The sequence below is a fragment of the Ranitomeya variabilis genome, chromosome 2 (assembly GCF_051348905.1).
Source record: "Ranitomeya variabilis isolate aRanVar5 chromosome 2, aRanVar5.hap1, whole genome shotgun sequence".
NCBI lineage: Eukaryota > Metazoa > Chordata > Amphibia > Anura > Dendrobatidae > Ranitomeya > Ranitomeya variabilis.
Genome location: NC_135233.1, coordinates 87,710,930 through 87,718,718, shown reverse-complemented (window position 1 = coordinate 87,718,718; position 7,789 = coordinate 87,710,930).

The window sequence follows — 7,789 nt, the reverse complement described above, 5'->3', positions numbered from 1 at the left end:
TATCTTCCATTCAGTTGTATTAGTCACAAAGGGTTTGCAAAGAAAATCTAAACATTTGGTTTCCGCTTCACAGAGAAAAGTCCCTGAAATCTATTTTAGTCTGGACAAACCTGAGGCTAGCCACAATTCTTGTATCCACAATGCCAACTGTTCACCACATTTATGTAAAGATAGACCAGATAAGTCCACACAACATACACATATTTTAGTGGTGATTGAACAACTTAAGGTAAGCTTTTAACCTTCATAGTTCCAAATCTGAGCATCAAATAGTTCAGGGATCTCAAACATGCTGCCCATTGCCTACATGTTGGCCACATGTGGCCCCTGAGGCTACATTCTGCAGGGGCACCCGAGGTTCTTACACCAGGTGCATAACAATCGACAGGGCCCAGGGAAGAGAAGGGTCTACCAGTATCTTTTTCAACTGAATGTGCAAACCTGCATATTTTGGGTGCTCTTTATAACCCAGAGTTTTAACGTTGGAAACCAGAGGCACAAAGAAAAAGAAAAACTGTTACAGGATCAGGGAAGCAAATCTAATTTAAGTAATTGTGCACTTTAAATCAAAGAATGAAGTGAAAGATCCTCTTTAACGACTAATTTATTTCTAAACAAATAACATATGATGTCAAATTTGAAATAATCAGATAAATTATTAATGTGATTGACAAAGTCAGATGTGAAATGTTGATTGATGATGATTAAAGATGGGTGAACCTGAACAGTAAAGTTCAGGGTCCGTACCGAACACCTAGTGTTCAGTCAGGACCCCGAACACAGACTTCTCCAGGAAGTCTGAGTTACTGTTTGGGCTCAGCAACCTGAACATTGGGTGTTTCCCACGCTGTCATCTGCATGTTAGCACAAGAAACACGTGCGGCTGTACTACTCCCATCAACCTACACCTGCTGTCGCTGATAACAGAGCTTGATTGGAATGGGCATAAGGTGAGTATCATGGTTGTTTATTAAGTTATGTTTTATACAGGGGACAAGGGCTCCAATGGAATGGGCATATGGTGTGTATAACTGGGCTCTTTCATTTGTATTTCAAATAAAGGAGTCAGTATCTTTTTCTTTGAAATAAAGGATTTTTTATTCTGGCTGTCAATCTAGCTATGAGTTAAGAAACAGATAAGGATCTGATAGACACCTCTATATTACTAACCTTTGAACTTGATGTCAGCAACCATAAAACAGGCGAAATCAACCCCACAAATACTACCCACTTTCCTCCTCACCAGGGCAAGTGGGAAGAGCCAGACAAAGTGCCAGAATTTGCGCATCTAATAGATCCACCTTTTCTGAGGTGGCTGTGGGATGCTATTTTTGGGCTTGGGGGGGCAATATCCACAGCCCCTCACCAGCCTGAGAATACCAGCCCCCCAGCTGTCGGATTTAGCTTGGTTGGTCATCAAAATGGGGAGGTCCCCATGCTTCTTTTTTCATTATTTATTCTTGATAACCAGTCATGTTAAAGCTGACAGCTAAATGTTGCAGCCCACAGCTATATCCACAGCTCTTCTATCAAAAATAGAACAGACCCCCACATCATTTTTTTCTTTATTTATAGCACAGGCACCAGCTGATGAATACTCCAATCAACAGCACCTGCTCTCACTGTTATCAACGACAGCAGGTGTAGACCGATGGCAGTACTACTTTCTTATCAGCCAATGCCTGTGACCAGCAGTGACCTTTTTACTGCTGAAAACAGCTTCTGGCTGTCATCTGACAGCGTGGGAATCGCAGCTTTCTGACCATAGGTAATAATCTTCCCACCATTGAGAGCTTATGTTTGCCGCACTGTCATGGAGATGACAGCGTGGCAAACAACAGATGTTCGGACCCCTCATTCATCTGAATTGGGTCCGGGTTCGGGTACCCTAACCAAACTTTTTTTTAGATGTTTGGCCGAACCCACCAGACCTTAACATCCACAGGTTTGCCCATCACTAATGATGACATATCGTACGTCATGATAGTGGTAAGATTTTATAGATATGATTTTTTTTTTATTTGTGAAAATATCAGAAATTTGGTGACAATTTTGAAAATTACACAATTTTCAAACTTTCAATTCTTATGCCCTTAAACCAGAGAGTTATGTCACCCAAAATAGTTAATAAATAATATTTACCACATGTCTACTTTATATCTGCATTATTTTTTAAACAATTTTTTTTTGCTAGGGACTTAGAAGGGATAAACGTTGATCAGCAATTTCTAATTTCAAAGTCCTCAAAATCACATTCAAGACATTAATTAACCCTTCAGGTGCTTCACAGGAATTAATGCAACTTGGAAGGAAATACAATTTAACTTTATTTTTTGACAAAAATGTTACCTTAGCCCCAAATATTTATTTTCACAAGGGTAACAGGAGAAAATGGACCATAAAATTGGTTGTGCAATCTCTCCTGAGTACACCAATACCCTAAATGTTGGGGAAAACTATTGTTTGAAAGCACGGCAGGGCTCAGAAGGCAAGGAGCACCTTTTGACTTTTTAAACACAAAAATAACTGGCATCGAGAGTGGATGAAATGCCATGTTTGGAGAGCCTCTGATGTGCTTAAACAGTGGAAACCCTTCACAAATTATCCTATTTTGGAAAATAGCCCTCTCAAGGAATGTATCTAGATGTGTCGTGAGCACCTTGACTCTCCGAGTGCTTCACAAAAGTTTATAATGTAGACGCATAAAAATAAAAAGTCACATTTTTCCCACAAAAATATTATTTTAGTCTCATATGTCACATTTTCACAAGGGTGACAGGAAAATTTGCACTGTACAATTTGTTGTGCAATTTCTCCTGAGTACCTTGATACCCCATATGTGGAAGAAAACTACTGTTTGTGCCCATGGCAGGGCTCAGAAGGGAAGGAGAGCCATTGACTTTTTTAACTCAAAATTTGCTGGAATCATTATCGCAGTGTTCCCCAACTCCGGTTCTCAATATCCACCAACAGGTCATGTTTTCAGGATTTCCTTAGTATTGCACAGGTGATAACTGCATCACCTGGACAGGCAAGAATTCCATCACCTGTGCAATAGTAAGGAAATCCTGAAAACATGACCTGTTGGTGAATCTTGAGGACCGGAGTTGGGGAACACTGCATTAGCTGATGTCAGGTGATGTTTGGAGATCCCCTGATGTGCCTAAAGTGAAAAGCCCCTCACAAGTGATGTCATTTGGAAACTAAACCCCTCAAGGAATTTATCTAGACATGTGGTGAGCTCTTTGAACCTCCAGGTGCATCACAGACATTTATAATGTTGAACTGTGAAAAGGAAAAAATATATATTTTTCCATCAAAATGTTGGTTTTGTCCAAAATTTTCAATTTCACAAGGGTAACAGGAACAAAATGGACCACACGATTTGTTCTACAACTTCTCCTGAATACACTGATACCCCTTATGTGGTTGAAAGCTACTTTTGAGGGACAATGCAAAGCTCAGAAGGGAAGAAGTGTCATATTGAAGTTCAGATTTTGCTGGAACGGTTTGAGGGTGCCATGTAATATTGGCAGAGCCCATGAGGTGCCAGAGCAGCAGTAACCCTTCTTCCCATAAGTTGTCATTTTGTTTGTAGCTACACCTTTCAATGAGTTCATCTAGGAGTTCAGTGAGCATGTTGACACTACATGTGTCTCATAGAAATTTATATCATTGGGCGGTGATGAAAGAATAATTATATTATATTTTCACCTCTAAAATAATGCTTTGTCCCAAATTTTTTATTTTTATAAGGGCTAATAGGAAACAAATTGACCTTTCAGTTTGCTGTGCAATTTCTCCTGAGTACGCCAATAGCCTACATGTAATCAGGAACTTATTTTGAGGCACAGTGCAAAACTCAGAAGAGAAACAGCGACATAATTTAGTGCAGATTTTGGTGTTATGGTTTGCTGGTGCCATGGCCCACTAAGAGAGCCCCCTGAGGTCTCACATAATTTTATACCATTGGCAGTGAAGAAAGAATATTTACATTTTTACCACAAAAATAGTTTTAGCCTCAGGTTTTACATGTTTACAAGGAGAAATGGGTAACAATTGCACCAAAATTTGCCACACAATTTTTGCTGAATGTGGAAATACCCCACATATGGATGTACAGTACTGCTTAGCCACATGACAAGACTCGGGAGCATCAGAGTACCATTTGCCTCCTGGAGTGTAGATTGTCATAGAATAGCTTGCAGACTCCATATACAGAACCACTAAGTGCTAGAAAAGCAACCCCCCCTCTCAAGTGAACCCATTTTGGAAATTATACCACACTGTGAATTTATCTACAGGTGTAGTGATGATTTGACTTCATGGGTGTTTTCCAGAAACAAACAGCAGTGGAAGTTGCTGAATCAATATTGCAAATCTGCTATTGTAGTTCCCGTACATTGTAGAGTTCATACAATGTGGTGCCCAGTACATTGTAGTGCCCAGTACATTATGCCTAGTTATGCCTAGCTCGTGCTTCTGGAGACATACAGCTCTGGCAAAAATTAAGAGACCACCACATCAAAACCCTGTCATGGGCAGCCCAATCTCCAGACCTGAACCCCATTGGAAACCTCTGGAATGAATCAAGAGGATGATGGATAGTCACAAGCCATCAAGCAAAGAAGAACTGCTTACATTTTTGTGACAGAAGCAGTGTGAAAGACGTGTGGAAAGCATGCCAAGACACATGACAGTTGTGATTAGCAATCATGGTTATTCCACAAAATATTGATTTCTGAACTCTGCCTGAGTTAAAACATTAGTATTGTTGTTTCTAAATGATTATGAACTTGTTTTCTTTGCATTATTTGAGGTCTGAAAGCACTGTTTGTTTAATTGTTTAATTCTAGAATTAGGCATTCAGGACCTGAAAATTACGTCACGGCTTGTTGTGATTGGTCGCGTCGTGGTCACATGGGCGGCACGCGACCAATCAGAAGCCGTGACGTCACGGAAGGCAGTAAACGCGCGCATTTTAAGCAAAGAAGGCTGCCGGTTCCCTCGATAAGGTGCAGGCTGCGTCGGAGAGGTGAGTATATCAATATTTTTTATTTTAATTCTTTATTTTACACATTAATATGGATCCCAGGGCCTGAAGGAGAGTTTCCTCTCCTTCAGACCCTGGGAATCATCAGGGATACCGTCCGATACTTGAGTCCCATTGACTTGTATTGGTATCGGGTATCGGTATCGGATTAGATCCGATACTTTACCGGTATCGGCCGATACTTTCCGATACCGATACTTTCAAGTATCGGACGGTATCGCTCAACACTAATCATTAATTCAAAACTGAAAATAGAGATTACACAGCTACAAGACGGATTTCATCACCCAAGGTATCCTTTTATTCAGTATAACAGCGCCAACCTGACACTGTCTGTAGGTTACTCAGCACAAGCTGGCTGACAGGTTCCCTTTAATGAAAACCAAGCTTCAGATTTTTACAATAAGGCCTTAGTCACACTACCGTAGAATACAGGCGAGTGCTATGCAAGGAAATATCGCATAGCACTCCGACCAGTTTTAATCTATGGGGCAGTTCAAATCACCGCATTTTTTTCTCAGGCATATCCAACGTGAGTGTAAAATCGCAGCATGCTGCGATTGTAAGAGTATATTGTCCGAGACTCGCCAATGCAAGCCTATGGGTGCGAGAAAAACTCAGACACCACACGGACCATCTGTCTAGCTTGCGACAAATATGCACACATTTCCCTTATTTCAGCCCATTGAGCCATTAAATTAAATGGGTAAAAGCAGTGAGAAATGTAAAGCCATATGCATGTCATATGGATGCCATATGGATACATAGGTGTGAGAAAATCGAAATCGCATTATCACATTGCAAACGCATTACACATGGATGACCATACGGAGAACACTCGTGCGACTCTCGGCAGGGAGACTCGGACCGATTTTTCATACATTAAGTGTGACCCCAGCCTAAAGGTATGTAATAAATCAGTATGAAAGTGCCATTCTGCCCATACCTTTAGTTTAACATGGATGATCCTGATGACAGGTTCTCTTTAAGGCCAAATGGAGGCTTGGTAGTACTGTGATTCTTGGCAAATCAGTTAGCTGTGAAGGAAAGTTTTGTGTAAATTTCTACGAACCAATAAAATTAGAATTTTAAAAGATTTGATAATCTCTAACAACAAGTACCATTTAAAGGAATACACTTTACATTTTATATCTATTTATTTTAGCCATCCCTTAACTATTCTTTTTACCATGAGAAATAGTCTACAAGTAATTGTAAGTGACGATCAATAAAGACAACAGAATAAAGATTGGTTAACATTCCTGGGCATATGATATAATGCTTTGTTTGCCTGTGTTTACACATTGAGCCATCTCCTGTCATGTTGAATCCAAAATAAATAAAACCAGAAAACCATCCATCATGTCATATAAAAGACACGTATGACAAAAAAATATTTTCTTTCCTTTGGGTTTTCTATTTGGTTTCTTAACTACCTATATAAAAAAAAAGTTCCATTCGAGTACTTTATACTTTGCAAAGAAACATTTATAGCACAGATGGTCTGGATTTGTGGGCTTTGCAAATAAAATGAGAATGCAGAAATAAAGCATATGGGTGCAATCTCGTCTGCTCATCTGTCAAGGCCAAAAGAAGCCTCAAAAAATGTACTCAAATGTCATCTGAAGATCCCCACCAGAACTATGTAATGCGTGTTGTAAGCCATTTATGAACATCTTTTGAAATTGAAATGATGGATTTATTTCTCTTACAATTACATAACACATATCTATGGTATCTAGAATTTTTTATAGACTTAGAGAAATAAATCATATATATTGTAGAAAAAAATAACACGCTACTTATTTCTCTATGGTTTTTTTTTCTCGTATTTGAGGATTCCCTATATTTTGCATCACTTATTGATTTTATCTCCGATTTTACTTACTAAACTAAGCAGGTAAAAATAAATCCACTTGAAACTTACCTGAACTGCATGTTGCCATTGCTTCTAGCCGTATTGGGGCCAATGAGGTTTAGTAGTGTCATGTCCGTTGTGCTGTCCAAATCCTGAGCGACCAACCAGGCAAAGCTTAATGGTAAGGAATGCAGAAGATATAGAAGAAAAGATTTTGGATGGACACAGTCCTGAAGTGATTTGTGCACAGTATAGTCAGATATAATGATGGCCATTTTACGTACATGAGTAGCGGGATTAGAACAAACCTCAACAATAACATTGAATAAGAGGGCAACATATATGGGTACTAATTTTTTTTTTCTGATAAACTGAAAGTCTAATTTAATTTCATCAACGCCTAGCCAGTAAGATTTAAAGGTTTGGAATTAAAAGTCTTGTGCTTTTCGACAGCACATCAGAGAATACCCAAAAACGTAGGGTTTTACGACAAGAAGACTGAAAACCAACCCAGCAAAATCCAAATTCCAAATGCTGAACTAAACGACTTTACTTATGGGATGATAATACTCATGGTATTCCTTGATATTTGCCTTGTGATATGTAGTTTCCAAAGTGAATTTTATTTTTATTTTATTTTAAGAGCCTTGTCAACTGTTGGCCACTGCTTCCTTAATCACCAAATTGGGCCTCAAATGCACATGTGCTGTACTCTTCTGCTCCTGAGCCCTGGAGTGTATCTGAGGCTTCATTCAGACATCCCTGTTGTACATTGAAATTCTACCCGCAGTTTTCACGGCTACAACACATGCCTATTATAATCTATGGTGCTTTTCACATGTCTATGTGTTTTCGTGGACCGTGTGTCTGTGCAAATC